The sequence below is a fragment of the Taudactylus pleione genome, unplaced genomic scaffold (assembly GCF_031769625.1).
Source record: "Taudactylus pleione unplaced genomic scaffold, aTauple2 ptg000445l, whole genome shotgun sequence".
In the NCBI taxonomy this organism is placed as follows: domain Eukaryota; kingdom Metazoa; phylum Chordata; class Amphibia; order Anura; family Myobatrachidae; genus Taudactylus; species Taudactylus pleione.
The window spans coordinates 568,321-586,863 of NW_028284847.1; the positions used below are offsets into that span (position 1 = coordinate 568,321).

Sequence of the window (18,543 nt, forward strand, 5' to 3'; positions counted from 1 at the left end):
GCAAGCAGTCCTGGCCTACTAGATGCCCGACTGCATACTGGCGAAGACTCTTAGAGTTGGTGGAGGCGGTGAAACTCGTATTGCCACTATTACAAAACGCCAGCTGGTATCTCTTCACATGCCTGTGAACTTCTGCAGTACCTTGTGATTTATTTGGTCTGTGGATATGGCTGCTTAAAGTCCCAGTGCAACCAGCTGGGAGTTTGCCATTCAGAGCTGTGTGCTGCTACATTACTCAATGTATATGGTCTGTATCGGAGACAACAATAACTCTTTGAGCTATAATTAGTTTTTTGTAGTCTTGCATGAAAACCAAATGTAATTTGTCTTTTAAAAGCAAATTACCACATGGTACAAATTTTATTAGAGTGTAAATATATTTCTATTACGGCCGGTGTTATATTGTAGTCTTTTATATATGTTTTAATATTGTCTGTGTTAAGATAATAAAAAGCTTTTATTTTTTTTGTGCAATCTGTTTTTATTCAAGATTCCAAATAGAGAAAGTACAGATATGTACAGGCATAAATAACACCAACATATCCATATCAAAGTATATATAGAATGGAATCCAGTTTTACAAATTATATTGAATAAAACAAAACAAAAAGGATAAAATAAAGGAAGAATAAGGATTGTCAGAATTAGGGAGAGGAGGGATGGAAGAGGGTTATCTTGTATTAGATTAGTTATAGCTAAATGAAAGTAATTCAGATCATGTTACGTGGTTGGGTAGGCTTAAGACATATAGGACCTCATTCAGACCCGCTCGCAAGCGTGTGCAAGCCCCGGAGAAATTCTCTCACTTCGGAGCTCACTACAAAAGGGGCAGCTGTCGATGTTGATTGAAAGCTCGCCCCGTTTTGTAGGCGTGGCGGGGGGTGGTTTTACAAACGGAGGCGTTCCTTAAGGAATGCCTGCCGTTTTGTGGGCGGCCGCACTGACATCAGCAGTGATGTCAGTGGGAAGCTTCCTGCTCGATCAGAGCAGGAAGCTCCCTGGGACTTGCGGTTGCCGAGACCCAACCATAGGGTCTCGTCGCAAGCCTCGATGGTCTTGACCATCGCGACCATCAACCTGGTCGGTAGCTAAAGCTGTGGGTGGTAACCCACAGCTTAGCTAGCGACCAGGAGGTCGCACTTCAAAATACAAGCGGCCGCCCACATTCAGAACGAGCACTCGCATTTTACGAGCGCCTCTGAATGAGGGACATAGTTTTTAAATTCTGCAGAGGTTTTATACTCTAACCATGGGGACCAAATGTTATTGAAAATAGAGGGCCTGTTGGTAGAAAAGATTAAGAGGTCTTCCATGGAGAGATAGTAATCAATTCTCTGGAACCATTCTTTATGAGTAGGGGAATTGCAGGAATTCCCAAAAATTGGAATAACTGCCCTTGCTGCGTTACTGAGGTGGCACAATAAAGATTTCTTGTAGCTTCCCAATGGGGTATGTGAATGATTAAGTAGCCAGAATGCCGGGTCCGTAGGGACAGGGTTGCCTAGAATTAATCGCGACGTGGAGATAACTTCTGACCAAAATGTAGGTAACTGGGGGCAGTTCCACCATATATGTCGCAGGGATCCAGGGGCTTTAAGACATCTCCAGCAAGACCCGGATTTCGCTGGAAACATGGCATGTAGTAGAGTAGGGTGTCTACACCATCTCATTAAAATCTTATATTAAGTTTCCTTTACCGTTGCGCAAACTGAACTGCAGTGGGTTTTAAGAAATATAGTTTGCCATTCTTGAGCTGTGAGGGAAATACCCAAATCTAGTTCCCATTTTTTTGCCCATGGAGGAGTAGGAGAGGAAGGATTGGATAAGAGTAGCTGATATATGGCAGAAATTGTGGGAAGAAGTTGGTGATATACACCATTTCTCAAATGGAGTTAGTTCTCTGTTAGAGGCTGTTTATCTGCGGAAGTCAGAAAGTGGCGAACCTGTAAGTATTTGCAGAAGTCAGAATGTGGGATTGACCAATTTTCCTGGAGTTCAGTAAAGGATTTAACACCTGACTTGTTTACCACCTGGCCAACTCTGAAAAGGCCTTCTCGTACCCAATTAGGGAAATGTGAATAATGAATACCGGGGTGGAAATCAGGGTTAGCCAGAAATGAAGTGAGGGGGCCAAAGCGTAAGGAAATGTGGGACAGTTTTCTTAAGGACTTATAAATAGAGAGAGAGGGAGAATTGTCGGATGAGGAATGTCTAATTTAGAAATAGAAGGAAGCCAAGGTGTGATTTCGGGTAGGGAGTTTCATGAAGCGACCTTCCAATGCGACCCATTGCTTGACATCTTTATACCTAGTCCACTCAAGGACTCTATTAAGATGGTAATATGATTTGATATCAGGAATTTGGGGACCACCCAAATGTTTTGGCCATACTAAAAGATCACGTCTAATCCGGGGTTTTTTCCTGGACCAGATAAATCGCTGGATTAAAAAATTCAGTGAGCTAAACCAAGAGACAGGAATCTGAATGGGTAGAGATTGAAAGAGGTAAAGCAATTTGGGAAGCATATTCATTTTCACGACATGAATTCTCCCCAGCCACGAAAAGTGTTTTAAATGCCAATGGGAATAATCTGTTCGAATGGATGAGAGGAGGGTAGAGAAATTGGTGGCAAAAAGTTGTGACAAGTTTTTAGTGATTTTAACCCCTAAGTGATATGGGAGGGATGCCAAGGGAAAGGGAACGCGCACTGTAGGTCCTGAAATCACGGAGGATTTAGCGGACAGGTTCAAGGCCCAAGATTTTGAAAAATTAATCTTGAAATTGGACAGTTGTCCAAAATATTTAAATTCATGCATTAAATGAGGCAGATACGTCACTGGGTGGGACTAATAGGTCATCTGCGAAAAGGGCCAGTTTGTGTTCTCTGTCACCTGCTAGGATCCCAGAAATATGAGGGTTGGCTCATATAGCTCTTGCTAATGTCTCCATGCAAAGGATGAAAATTAATGGAGACAAAGGGCATCCCTGTTGCGTGCCATTGTTTATGGAAAAGGATCCAGATAGTTCGCCATTGACTCTCACCCTCGCCGAAGGACATGAATATAGGGTCAAAATCCTATGAAGGGCAAGAGGGCCCAATCCCATATGAACAAGCACAGACCTCATAAAAGACCAATTGATTCTATCAAACGCTTTTTCTGCGTCGGTCGAGAGGAAGATAATTGGGGTCTTCGTCTGAGAGGTAGCAAAATGTACCAGGCTAAGAACCTTCGTGGTGTTATCACGTGCCTCATGACCCTTGACAAATCCGACTTGGTCATCATGGATCAACTGAGGAAGGAGCAGATTTAGCCTGTTTGCTATTAATTTGGCGTATAGTTTAAGGTCCACATTTAATAACGAGATGGGTCTGTAGCTTGGGCACAGGGAGGGGTCCTTACCTGCTTTGGGAATTACTGAAATGTGTGCTTCCAAAAACGGTTTAGAAAATCAGGATTCCGCGGATACATTGTTAAAGGCATTTAACATCATAGGGGTCAATTTGTCTTGAAGAAGAGGATATAGCTAGCTCTACTTCTTGCATAGAAAACGGACGTTCCAAGTCAAGTTTATCTGAAGGGGAGATAGTAGGGAAGGAAATAGAAGAGAGATAATCTGGAACAACTTGTGATGTGAGTGGGCTAGACGAGACATGATATTAAGGTCAGGCAGGTTATAAAGGGTAAAGTAGTAATGTTGGAAACAAGAAGCAAGTTTGGAGGTCTCAACATGGGATATTCCCTGACCATCTTTGAGTATGTATGAATCCAGATGCTCGCTGGGCTCTTAGCGCTCTAGCCAAAAGTCTTCCCGGTTTGTTTCCCCACTGGTAGAAGCGGCTTCTACACTTTTTAAAGGAAGATTGGATGTTGCCCGCAAGTATTATACTAAGAGCATTGCGGGTTTCCAAAAGCTTATGGTAGTCGTCTTTGGACATGGTCAGTTTATGAGACGCCTGCAGCGACTTGATTTGTTGTAAAAGGGCTGCAATCTGTGCAGATTTTTGTTTTTTAATATATGAGCCTAATTGAATAAGCTTGCCGCGGATAGCGCATTTGTGCGCCTCCCAAATTGAAATTGGAGAAACTTCCGGGGTCACATTATGGAGAATGTAATCAGATAGGGCTGTATCAAGTTCGGCTTTACGGTAGTCGTCTTGCAGTAGCGACTCATTAGTTCGCCATGTCCATTGCTTAGAGGAAAAATGCGGGAGAATCAAGAGTCAGGGAGATGGGCATGGTCCGACCACGTTATTGGGCCAATGTCAGTGTCAGCAAGCATGTGGAGATGTCTATGACTGAGAAAAATATAGTCTAAACGAGAGTAAGTGTTGTGTAGATGGGAGAAGAAGGAATAGTTATGGCCTGTGGGGTATAAAGTCTTCCATTGTCTACCAGCTGATAATTATGAAACAATGTCTTGACCTGTTTGTATTTAGTGGGAGGGTATCTAGGTGCACCATTAGATGTATCTAGTAGGGGGTCTATTGTCCAGCTGAGATCTCCACCCAAAAGTGGAATGCCTTTAATTAAAGAATCAAGCATATCCAGGGCAGATCGAAGAAATTTATATTGGGCTTGGTTAGGGGAGTATATATTAATAAATGTGAAGTCTTGGTTATATATGTGGCATGTAAGCAGGAGGAGTCTACCTGGAATCAGTCTGTGTATGTGTACATCAGAGACGGGGAGTTTGTGTGAGAATAGGACTGCAACACCTTTAGAATTCCCATCGGGGTTATTATTATAATAGGCAGTAGGGTAATGCTTGTCACATAGGGACGGGGATCGAGCGGATAGTTTAAAGTGGGTTTCTTGGACCAGCGCTACATCCACCCGGTTTGCCCATAAGGAGTGCAGAAGCTTAGAACGTTTTTCAGGGGTATTCAGCCCACGAGCATTTACAGAGGAAACTAGAAGTTTAATAGTAAGAGACGTCATGATGAACATAGGAATTGTAAAAAGCGTAGACCCTGTGTGGGAAGGGAGTAGAAAAAGGGGCGGAAAATAGGGACAAAGAAATAATAGAGTACAAACATTAACAAAATTTGCAAGAAGTGCAACAACATTGAAAAACCCGCGACAGATCACGGAACACAAATTATGATTAATAGTAAAACAAAATGTCAAATCTAGATAATGACATCAAAACAAATTATAACTAACATACTTTACGTTATGGGAGTATACATCAATAATTATATGAAATATATAATAGCTCAATATAGAAAACAACATCCTAGAAAAAAGTTAAACTTAAATTGAAACGTCATCTCACGTGGGGAAAGACTAACGAATCATCAGGTAACGTCCTTTTCTGAATGAACTGGAGAGGTTCTGGGCCGACGTCGAGAGTTTCAAATCGGTTGCCAAGAGGTTGGGCGTGTTGAGGTAGAGGGCAATTCCAATTGTGCCAAAGGCTCCTTCCACTCTCGAGTCTCGACTACTGGAAAGCCCAGGAGGAGCAAAAGGAGGGAAGATCAGATGGAGTGTAGAGGGAGTGTGTCTTGCCTGAGAAGGTTACCTGTAGATGGAATGGGAAACCCCATCTGTACTTTAGTTGGCGTTTGCGCAAGTCGTCAGAGGACGGAGCGCTCGGCATTGTTGCAATGTGTGCCAGGACAAATCTTGATAAATATGAAGGACATCGCCGTTGAAGTCGATTCCATCCAGTTGTCTAGCCTTCTGCATAATTTCCTCCTTTTGAGAAAAATAGTGGATCCGACATATGACATCTGTAGGTCAGTCAGAGGATGAGCCCCGAGGGCGCAGGGCTCTATGAGCTCTATCAAACCGTATTCTGTAATTCAAGATCATTGCCGAGGATCTCATTGAAAATCTTCGTTAGAGCATCGACTAAGTTATGAGGGACATCCTCGGGCAAGCCTCTGATACGTATGTATTTCTTCTGCCATGATTGTCCAAATCCTCCATCCTGGCCTTGAGAGATAGTAGTTCTGTAGATTGAAGAGACACTATTTTAATCAGTTTAGACAGAGTAGTGTCAGTGTTATCCCGATTGTCTTCCAAGGAAGACGATCTGAGAGTATGGAAAGTTCCTGTTTAGCGGAGGCCAGTTCCTGTCTAAAAGTGTTATGTATGTCATGTTTAGTCGGCAGGGTCTTAACATAGGACAAGAGTTTTTGTAGCTCCTTGCCCGATGTAGTGGGGGGGGGAGAGAGGTCGAGTCCTCCATGGATGCAGGGCTAGAAGGGTTCGAGGGAACTGGAGAGGAGGCAGAAGAATCAGGCGGGGATTTCTGTTTAGAAAGTGTCGGTAAGAGGAAGAGTCGTAGGCTCGTTTGGGACGTTTCCGTTCTGGGATGATGAATGTCCTTCTAATTTGCAGATTTCCCGGTCATGCCCATGGCATAGGATTAGCAAATGTAGGCAGATAATGGGCAGAGTGTATGTGTATTAGTGTAAAGATGTCATATAGAGGCGAGGTAGTTGAGCCCCGGCCCCCAGAGGCCAAGAACTAGGCAATCATCATAGTCGACCCAATCTCATAATAACTTAGATGAGATGCTAGTTGCAGTTGTGGTCATAGACCGGACTCAGAGGGCATTGCAGCGAGGGTAGAGACAAAAATGTGGAACACAAGCCAGGTGACCCTTTAGGACCCGCAGTAGTCAGCAGCCGCCACCAGGTGGAACTCCAGACTAACACCACAGTAATAGGTGTTAAGTAATATAAAAAGCAATTAATACTGTTTCCAGCCCTATTAGAAAAAAAAATAGAGTATAGCTACATGGGCTATTGTGGGGGCAATAGGGACAACAGCCTGGGCCAGTAAATATTCCTCGGATTAGCAGAAAAATTATGACAGTCAGAGGGTGAGAGAGGTATATCCCTTACCCAGGCTTGTGGGTAGCTGCAGAGCCAGGCAGATGTCTTCAGGAGAGGCAAATAGGTAGGGTCCTCCCAGGAGTGAGGATCACCTGTAACAGGTGGGAAGGTGATCCAGGTGCCTATAATTTGCAGCCTCCACTTGGTGCCAAGCAGGGAGACAGAACTGGGCAGAGAGAGCCAAGATGCTGGCCGCCTGCAATTCGCGGCACTGTGCAGCCACTACAGGAGCCCGGAGAAGGCTTGAGGGAGCTCACGGGACAGGAGCAGGTAGCGGCCGACGGCGACTAGCGGAACCCTCCAAAGGTGAGGTTGCAGTGTCCGTTGGTGACTGCGGCAATGAGACGGCCGCGTCACGGGCATCCCAAACTTGAGGTCGCGGCTTCGCGGCTGTGAGTAGGCTGCAATGAGACAGGATACCCAGGTCACTCGGGAGTGGTAAGGGTGTGTAGCAGGGCCCCAGAGAACACCCCACAGCTAGTGCAGCCCACACTGAGGAAGCCTACAGGTCCCCTAAAGGTCACAGGGCAGGAGCTGCGGGCCACCACTTCTGCCTTGGTTGGAAGTCAGGCCACGCCCCCTTTTTTTTTTTCTTTTTCTTTTTTTTTTTTTTTAGTTTATGAATTACTGTTTGCCAGGACTTTCTTCCTTTTTTGCATTTACTTAGTTTTTTGTGTTGAGTAATCCCTCTGTTTTTGAAAGCAGCAGGCAACCAGTTCTAACACACTGAATATTTAATTGGCATCGGGTGCTTTTCTTGTTATTTACTTTAAGCCAGCCGACAAGCCTGCCGATTGATGGGGCGGGCCTCTCCCTGAGGGAACCCAGTGTTGGAAGCCGGCTACTGATTTTCTCCTAGGCCTAGATGGTGACCACGATGGATGCCGGGGTATGTGGTGTAGTCTTACAGGGCTACAATCTGACCTTTCTGGAAGCGTCCTCCAGCAAGGTTATTTTCCACAGGTCTTCCAGTGGACTCGGGAACAGTAAAAGCACTGTGTAAGTCCATTCACTCTCTGCTGGCTTCCAAGGTCATTGTTCCAGTCCCCCTGGCTCAGAGGGGCTCAGGCTTCTATGCCAATCTCTTCCTTACTCCCTCAACAGGCATTTATGGATTCCCAGGTTCCGTATGGAGTCTCTGCGTTCCATCATTCTGACGCTGAAACCAGGGGATTTCATGGCCTCCTTGGACATCTAGGATGCCTATTTACATATTCCTATCTGGCTCAGTCACCAGCACTTCCTCCGGTATGCGGACTGGGAGGAACACTACCAATTTTGGGTATTGCCTTTTGGTCTTTCCACAGCTCCTCGTGTTTTCATGAAAGTCATGGTTGTCATGACCACTCACGGCGCAGCGGTGTCAGGATTCTCCCAATCTTATCCTGGCCCAATATCTGAACATTCTCAGAGAGCACCTCCATCTCACAATAGATCTTCTCCAATCTCACAGATGGATCATCAATTGGAAGAAATCCTCCTTGACTCCATCTTCGAAGATGCTCCATCTGGGGACCTTGTTGGATTCCAGGGTTCAGAGAGTCTTCCTCCCCGTGGACAAGATTCGGGAACTGTAGGACAGGATTTGCAGGTTCATCATTCCCGTGTGTCAATACACGCCTGCAAGCGGATCCTGATTTCACTGGTCTCCATCTTCAACGTGGTGTGCACTCCATTTCACTCCCGGCCACTTCAGGTGGAGATTCTGACTCACTAGAACAGATCTCATCACCATATCAAACTACAGACAATCACCCTAACTTGGGAGGTCCGTCTCTCCCTTGCTTGGTGGCTCCAGGGCTCCCATTTAGACAAGGGTCGCCCCTTTTGGATTCAGGAGTAGGTCATCCTCACCACGGATGCAAGTCTTTGCTGGTGGGGAGCAGTGACCTGCAAGCAGTTCTTCCAGGGTCGATGGATGGCTCAGGAAAGCCACCGTCCGATCAGTGTCCTGGAATTTTGAGCCATCTTCAGGGCTCTGTCAAGCACAGCAGCTCCTCCCGCATCGCCCAGTCCGGGTACAGTCCCATAAAGCAACGGGCATCGCTTACATAAACCATCTAGGCAGCACTCGCAGTCATGGTGCCATGAAGGATGTGAGTTGCATTCTCCGCTGGGCAGAGCGTAATTTACCAGCCCTGTCAGCGGTCTTCATTCCGGGAGCTCAGAATTTGGAAGCTACATTTTTAAGCTGAGTGGGAACTTCATCTGGATGTTTTTCAACTTCTGGTTCATCGCTGGGCCTGCCGGACATTGACTTGATGGCATCTTGGCACAACCGCAAGTTGCCAATGTACTGCTTTTGCACCAGAGATCTGGGAGCTCTTCTGGTGGACGCCTTAGCAGTATGGTTCTGTCTCATGTACATATTCCGCCCGATTTTGCTTCTTCCACGGGTTTTCCGCAAGTTGAAATTAGAAAGCGGCACCGTGATTCTGGTAGCTCCCGATTGGCCGCAGAGGTACACATATCTTCGGAGCCTCTCCATTGATGCCCCACAGCATTTTCCTCTATGGATGGATCTTCTGTCTCAGGGCCTGTGCTTCCACCGGACCTGACTCACCTCACTTTGACGGGGTGGCTCTTGAGACATCCATCTTGAAAGTTAAGGGGTTTTCAGGGGCCTTTCGGTTTCCCAAGTCCTCTCCTTTCTACAGACGTATCTGGATTTGGGTCTTTGCCTTTCATCTTTGGAAGTGCAGGTTTTGGCCCTTTCGGTTCTCTTCCAGAGATAGATTGCCTTGATACCCGATGTCCACACTTTCTTTCAGGGAGTGCTCCATGTGCAGCCCCTGTTTGTTCCTCCGGTGGCACAGTGGGATTTGTCCTTCGGGCTCTTCAGTCTTCTTCTTTTGAGCCTTTGGACTCAGTGGACCTTTGTTGGCTCACGTGGGAGACTATCTTCTGGCTATTGCTTCGGCCCAGAGGGTGTTAGACTTGAGCTCGCTATCATGTCGCTCTCATTTTCTGGTCTTTTGCTTGGCCCAGGCCATCCTTCAGACTCTGCTAGGCTGCCTTCTGAATGTAGTTTCCGGATTTCACATCAATCAGGAGATTGTGGTCCCGGCTTTTCAGTCTCCGGAGGTCTCTGCAGAGGAGGCCGGCCTCTTTAGATGTTGTGAGGACCCTCTGGATCTATGTAGAGCGTACCAGGGATATCTGGAAGTCTGTTCCCTTTTCATCCTGTATGGCTTCCATAAGCGGGGTTGGCTGGCTACGAAGCAGACCTTGGCCAGATGGCTTCGTTTAACCATCCGTCATGCGTACATGGTGGCATACCTTCCTGCCCCGGCCGTGGTGATGGCTCATTTCGTCAGGATGGTGCCCTCCCTTAGAGGAAATGCTTGAGAAGTCCCAGTATAGTCCCTGTGTCCCCTATGGAGCATGAAGAAGAAAAGGAGACTTATGTCTTGCCTGGTTAAGTCCTTCACCTTATGTTTAAGATTAAGATGTGCAGTTTCTTTGTGTGTATTTAAGGTACATTTCAATGTGAGACCCCTACTCTTGGGCTAGCACTCGGACCTGCCCCAGGTGATTTTAATTGGCATGGGTCCTTACATTGCAGTACACACATTTTAAAGGGCTCTATTAAAGGTAAGTCCTAGATAAATGTATTTAATGTGTCAGTATTAGGGATGTTAGGGACCCACCTTTATGAGGTACACCATGATGTGGTAGGTGGGCAAACATCTTTGGTCAAACCTGTAGTAAGAACCTTACTTAAAAAACATTTCCAAGAGGAAACGGACAGATAGCAGCACTACTGGGGTTACTTATTGCTTCTACAGAGATAGACCTGTGTGTAACATACAGACGTGTCCGTATAAAGAGAAATTATTGGAAATGTTGAACATTTTTATTGCCCAGACCTTTTAAGATATTAATCCACTTTATCTGATTGGTGTTAGCACCCAATAGGTTACCCCGCCCCCTCCACACACATACTACTGTCTGATATAGCTTGTTTTTTGCCCCTGTCCAAAAAAACCCCACAGCTTTCCGAGAGAAAAAAGATATTCCTTTTTCATCCATCTGGGGGATGCCATTACTTCTGGGTTATGCGTAGTGAGCTGTGGAGTTGGGCACTAACTAAAACTGTCTCCCACCTCCTATATAACCCCTCCCCTTCCACCAGAACCTCGATCTTGTTTTTAGCGCCTTGGAGTAAGGCACTAGCTAGGTTCTAGCTTTTAGTTAGGCTTAATTTCTTTATTGTGCTGTTTGGTTTGGGTGCTTAGTTCTTGGCAAATAGGCGACAAGCACTAGTACAGTGGGAGCTAGATAGATAGAGGTTTGTGTGAACCCTGTGTCCCACTCTGAAGAATGCCCCTAGGAGAGTCACCAAACTACATAGTGCCCGGGTCTCTCTCCATACCAGACACACATCTGAGGGGGCCGTGGGTAAAAGAAAAGCTTTATACATTTTAATGTTGCCCTATTTACTGACTCTCGGCACGCAGCTTTTAAGCAGAGCAGCCGGACATGTTATTACTCACGTAGCTGCAGCATTAGGGCCGGCGTGTCAGACCTCCCCGAGCTTTCACAGCACCCGCCGCTTTCAAAAATCCAGATGGTTCTTTCTGGAGGACCGCTGGCTGGGATTACAGAGCAGCAACATGCTGCCGGCTTTGTGGGAGAGAGAGGCTGTTGAATGCCCCCAGGACATGGCACCGCTGCAAGTGCGCCATCTGTGACGTCATCATTATGAGTCGTGGTAACATCAGAGCTGTCTCCACATGGAAACGCTGGAGACTAGGTAACACCTAGGATGACGTCAGGTGTCCTGGAGGAAGCAGGATGCCGATGGCGTGCCCGGCCACACCTCTCCCTAGGTATTTGAGTTTCAGCATGCTCAAGGGACTTTAGAACCATGCACAAACGGGTGTTGAGAGGTGCTGCAGTTCTGCCTGGCTAAGACACTGAAAATTACAGGGGGATGGCTGTACATTACAGTTTATCTGGGATTATTACTTTTGGGTATTTGGTGATCTATGTTGGGCTTATAACATTGTGATGTGTGTGTGTGAATATATATATATATATATATATATACACACATACACTACCATTTAAAAGTTTGGGGTCACTTAGAAATTTCCTTCTGTTTGAAAGAAAAGCACTGTTTTTTTTTCAATGAAGATAACATTAAATTAATCAGAAATACACTCTATACATTGTTAATGTGGTGAATGACTATACTAGCTGCAAACGTCTGGTTCTACATAGGTGTATAGAGGCCCATTTCCAGCAACCATCACTCCAGTGTTCTAATGGTACATTTTGGCCCTGATCCAGAGCCGGACGTTCTTTCAGAGCGCTCGCTCTGAATCAGGGCGGCTTTTTTCTTTTTTTGAGTCAGCCTCCTGGCCACTCGCTAAGCTGTGGCCAGCTGTGTTCCTTCGGGAATGCCTCCATTTGTGTAGCCACCCCCCCTACCCGCCTGCAAAATGGGGCGAGCTGTCAATCACAATCGACAGCCGCCCCATTTTTGTGCGAGAGCCGTAGCGACGGCGCGCCAGTCGCTGTCCGGGTCTCGCGCACTCGGGAGGCGGCGCATGCGCAGGGGGCAAACATCGAGTTGCTTGCGAGCTGGTCTGAATCAGCCCCAGTGTTTGCTAAGCGCGTTAGAAGACGTTAGAAGCACAGCTGAAAATGGGTTTGCTCGCTAGAGAAGCTATAAAACTGGCCTTCCTTTGAGCTAGTTGAGTATCTGGAGCATCACATTTGTGGGTTCAATCATACTCTCCTAATGGCCAGAAAAAGAGAGCTTTCATGTGGAACTCGACAGTCTATTCTTGTTCTTAGAAATGAAGGCTATGCCATGCAAGAAATTGACAAGAAACTGAACATTTCCTACAATGGTGTGTACTACTCCCTTCAGAGCACAGCACAAACAGGCTCTAACCAGAGTAGAAAGAGAAGTGGGAGGCCCCAGTGCACAACTGTGCAAGAAGACAAGTACATTAGAGTCTCTAGTTTGAGAAATAGACACCTCACAAGTCCTCAACTAGCAGCTTCATTAAATGGTACCTGCAAAACGTCAACGTCTACAGTGAAGAGGCAACTCCGGGATGCTGGCCTTCTAGGCAGAGTGGCAAAAAAAAAACATATCTGAGACTGGCCAATAAAAGGAAAAGATTAATATGGGCAAAAGAACACAAACATTGGACAGAGGAAGATAGGAAAAAACTGTTATAAACAGACGAATCGAAGTTTGAGGTGTTTGGATCACACAGAAGAACATTTGTGAGACGCAGAACAAGTGAAAAGACACTGGAAGAGTGCCTGAAGCTATCTTTCAAGCATGCTGGAGGTAATGTGATGGTCTGGGGCTGCTTTGGTGCTGGTAAAGTGGGAGATTTGTACAAGATAAAAAGGATTTTGAAAAAGGAAGGCTATCACTCCATTTTGCAGTGTGGACAGCGCTTGAATGGAGACAATTTCCTCCTCCAACAGGACAATGACCCAAAGCCCACCTCCAAATTATGCAAGAACTATTTAGGGAAGAAGCAGGCAGCTGGTATTCTGTCTGTAATGGAGTGGCCAGCGCAGTCATCAGATCTCAACCCCATTGAGCTGTTGTGGGAGCAGCTTGACCGTATGGTACGCAAGAAGTGCCCATCAAGCCAATCCAACTTGTGGGAGGTGCTTCAGGAAGCCTGGGGTGAAATTTCTTCAGATTACCTCAACAAATTAACAGCTAGAATGCCAAAGGTCTGCAATACTGTAATTGCTGCAAAAGTAAAATTCTTTGACCAAAGCAAAGTTTGAAGGACAAAATTATTATTTACAATAAAAATCATTATTTCTAACCTTGCCAATGTCTTGACTATATGTTCTATTAATTTTACAATTCATTTGATAAATAAGAGTCAGTTTTCATGTAAAACATGAAATTGTCTGGGTGACCCCAAACTTTTGAATGGTAGTGTATGTGTATATATATATATATATATATATATATATATATAAAAGCACTTTTACTGCACTGTTTCTCAGGAATCTAGGCAGTAACATACAGGGGTATACTAAAGATTATTTGTTTGCCTTTGTTTTTTTGCAAGTGAATATGGACTTCAAGGAGTCCGGGGTTTTTGCATTACACAGACACAGTAGGTGAATTAGAGTCTTATTTAGCCCCTTCTTTGTTTTTTTTCTATTCAAACAGTGGTACACTTTTTCCAGAGGAATTTAGGTAGCTATCTGTCTTGGTTAGTCTTGTCTCACAGGGGGATTCATTACCTGGAGGTTCGGCTGAACAGTCAGTGATGCCTGATTAGGCTAAGTCAATGGTTGAGGCCATAGGTGAATTACGTCACTCTTAGGCAAATTATGATACCCTGCGCTCAAGCTCCTACTTTGATCTCGGTTGAGCATAGTTATTTTTTCCCAAAAAACACCCCCAACAATTTGGGGTACATGAAAATGGGTGCAAGCATATTTTTAAGTCCCTAAAGTTATTTTTTAAAATCCTTCAAAAATGCACCTACCGCTACCAGCCGCATTCTAGAAAACACCTGCCACATATATGGGAACCCCCCGTGAATCAATTTTGCTAGTTTAAAACTTTGTTCCTCTAAAAAAAAGAAAAATGTTCACCCCCAAAATTAAAGTTAATTTTTTGGGGTGTCCTGAGGATTTTTTTTTTTTTTTTTTTTACACAGATTACTTTTAGGGGACCCTCCCAGGGCTGCAGGCTATTTTTTTTAAGCCTGCACCCATAAACCCCAATTCTTCACTTTTTTTCACCTTGTATTATATGGAGAAAAGTTTTCCCCGTTTTTTACAAAGACTTTTCGCACCAGCGAAAAGTCTTTGAAATTGAATACGGGGATAATTGAAATGGGCAAAAATTATGTCATCAGCGATAAATTATCGCCGATAACTGACTTTTCGCCTTTAGATACACAGGGTGTATCTAGGGGTCCCCGAAGTGCTTTCAAGACACGTGCTGCCCCCAGTACCAGTCGCCCTGCTGCTAAGTCATCAGGTCAATCCACATGACTGTCACGGGACTTGGACCCGTCCTCTGGTGAGAGGCCACTTACTCAAATTCTGGGAAAGTTTGATTCCATCCAATCCGGATTTTTGGATAAGTCAACTAGTAACCAGGGGTTACAGTTTAGATTTGGAGGGTCCTGTTCCAGAAATATTCTATTCCTCTCCCTGTGGATGGTTGCAGAAAGGCAGCTCTCATACAGGCAATTTCTGCGCTTTCCGATTCCGGAGTAATTATTTTGGTTCAGGTACTACAGCAAGGCATGGGGTTCTACACCAGTCTTTTCTTGGTAGACAAACCAGATGGGTCATTTTGTCCCATCCTCAACCTCAGGGGGTTAAATGCTTAACTCCACTTCAAGATTGAGTCCATAAAGTCAGTCATTTGGTCCATAAAGGAAGAGGAATTTCTGGCCTCCATAGATATCAAGGATGTCTACCTCCATATTCCTATATGGAGGGGTCATCAACTTCTGTGGTTTGCAGTGGGGCATCTGCATTTTCAGCTCTGCCATTCCTTCCAGAGTCTTTACAAAGGTTATGACACACATGATCTCCTTACTCAGGAGTGGGGGGGGGGATTAATATGTTGGCTTAACTGGACGATTTGTTGCTAAGGGCACCCTCAATAGCCCTATTGCAACAGATTAGTTTATTTTCAGATTATTTTAGGCATGCTCCAGAGATTCAGTTGGGTCATCAATTTTCCCAAATCAAATTTAATTCCATCTCAGAGGATGGTATTTTTGGGTCTTCTCTTTGACACCCAGTGTCAGAGTGTTTCTTCTGCAGGCAAAGCTTCAGGATCTCCAATCCAAAATAAGGACCATTTTACAGATGTCTCATATCTCAGTGAGGACTATGCAGCTACTGGGGAAAATGGTGGCTTCAATTGAAGCTGTTCCTTTCGCCAGAATCCATGATCGACCACTGCAAAACTAATTGCTTCATTGATGGGTGAAACCAGGCCCTCAAACAGGCAGATGTTCAGATTATCTCTGCAGATCCGGCAGTCACTTCTATGGTGGCTACAGGATGCAAATCTAGACATGCACCTACAGGGTCTTTGGTCCATTCAGGAAGCTTCTCTTTCCATCAACAAACTGGAATTTTGGGGGCGATTCGGTATGCATTGGTTCAGGCTCAATCCCATCTAAGGAGCCTACCAGTGCGAATCCAATCAGACAATGCTATTGCAATGAGGGAGGTATCATCTACCCCTGCATCCAGATGTTACTTCAGGGTCCATGTCATCACCCCGATTTTCCTCACTTGGCTTTGACAGCATGGTTCTTGAATCCAATATCTTGAGGGCCAAATGGTTTTCAGAATCACGATACAGGCTCGCAAACCAGTCATTTCCCAGTTTTATAATTGGATATGGAAGATATATATATTTCTTGGTGTGAACAACACAAGTTCAAACCTGAAAGGTTTACAAGTGTCTCGTCTCTTGTCCTTTCTGCAAGAGGGGTTGGTTAAGGGTCTTAGATTGTCCTCTCTTAAGGGACAAATTTTGGCCCTATTGATCCTGTTTCAGAAGAAATTGGCCACAATTCCTGAGAATCAAACCTTCTTGCAGGGGGTTCTTCATATACAACCTCCTTATTTCCTCCTTGGGACTTGAACTTAATTTTGGAGGCACGTCAAAAGGCACCGTTTGAGCCTTTGGAATCTGTAGAATTGCGATATCTCACTTTGAAGGATGTTTTCCTTTTGGCCATTCCCTCGGCCAGAAGGGTATCTGAGTTAGCAGTTCTTTCTTGTAGATCTCTGCTTCTCATTTTTCATGAGGATAGGGTAGTGTTATGCACTAAACCTTCCTTTCTTCCGAAGGTAGTATCAGCTTTCCACATTAACCAGGTTATTATCCTCCCAGCTTTTCGCCAGGATTCAGTGAGTAGTGCATCTTCTTCCTTAGCACTGTTGGATGTCATACGTGCATTATGCATCTACTTGGAGCGTACTGTGTCTTTGAGCCACATGGATTCCCTGTTAGTGTTACTTGATGCACCAAAAAGTCTGGCCAGCCTCAAAAAGGATCCATCGCTAGATGGGTGACTTCTGCCATTCGGCAGGCATATTTGTCCTCAAACGTGACAGTTTCGGCCTCAATTCGGGACCACTCGACTCATGCTGTTGGGGCTTCTGTGCAAAGCAGCTACCTGGTCATCCGTACACACTTTTACAAATTTTACCGCTTCCATACATTTGGAGCGAGGGACGCCAGTATTGGGTGGATAATTCTTTGAGCGGTCGGTTCCGACGCTCCCCTCCCACTTAATTGGCTTGCTTTGATATTTCCCAGAAGTAATGGCATCCCCCAGATGGATGAAAAAGAAAATATGATTCTCACCATAAAATCTCTTCCTTGGAGTCCATCTGGGGGATGCCAGGATATCTCCATTGTTTGGTTTCATACTAGTTACATGTTGGTTTCTCAGTTCATCCATGGGTCTTTCTCCAGGTTTGTTAAACATAGACTGAGGTTCTGGTGGAAGGTGAAAGGTTATATAGGGGATGGGAGCTAGTTTTAATTTGTTTTGGGCTGACTCCGCACCTCACTACGCATAACCCAGAAGTAATGGCATCCCTCAGATGGACTCCAAGGAAGAGCTATTACGGTGAGTATAAATCTTATTTTTTCCTGGTGTGCATTCATTTGCAATTGGTGGGGAGAATCAGGTGGGAGAGTGAGGGAAAGGTAGGTATGTGGTCCATGTAAAGGAGATGGGGAGGATTGGTAGGTGGCTCCAATAGGGGGGATATAGTAGGGGAGGTCATTAGACCCCATGTTATTAAGCTAGGTGGGTTGTCCCAATGAGACAGGCTAGATGGCTTGTGCATATATGGATGGAGACCATAGTGGTCTCCATATGAATGAGTTTGTCAGGAAACAGTGGGTGATTAATATATAATAGGTTTCCCAATTATGGGGATAATCTTGTCACACACAACACCCTTATATGGGGATCTGCTACAACCTCATGCCAAAACATGATGTGCATATACCCACTTAGGCACAAACCTCAGATAGGGGAACGCCCTACTTATCCATTCATTACCCCAGAAATTAGCCAGTAGCAAAATGTCATTATTGAAAAGGGGCTGTCATCGGGCCACCACTCCTGTGCTGCACTCCTAATAAGTCCATCAGACCAGGAGGAGTATTGTGTATGTGCTGTATAAGGTGTCATATGTCAGGATTCATGCCACAGATATACTGCACATCCACTCTGGCACAGAAGCCTGATGTCCAGACTTCATTGTGTGTGTATGTATACAGCTCTGGTGCTTGTGTTAAGAGGCCCACTGTCGACAGGAATTGTCACATTTAATACGGCGCCTGTACGGTGACCATAGAGATCCAATGATTTTCTCTCAGTTCATTAGCAAAGAACAGCTAGATTTACTAAGAAATCACAAATACAAATAATGTCCTTGCCTATCTACTTGCTGATACAGACCTGTTATTTCCTTGTATATTGAATAAAAGCTAAATGTGGAATAAAGGCAGTATTACAAATAATGCTCAGTAGGTGCCGTGTAATAAACACTGTGAGTTGAAATGGATCATGATCGGTCAGTAAAAGAGCAGGAGCAGCAAACAAGTACTAGTGCTATTGCTGCTGCCAGTCATGATGATACCAGTACTTCAACATTTACTAAAGCCAGTGCTCAGGCCATAGAATAGAGGT

General features: G+C 45.0%; 1 protein-coding gene across 1 annotated transcript in view; it reads left to right on the top strand.

The window, feature by feature from the left end:
• The window catches only part of LOC148505659 (uncharacterized), a 285,850-nt gene that overhangs the window by 137,909 nt on the left and 129,398 nt on the right, over positions 1 to 18,543 (top strand). The window lies entirely within an intron of this gene.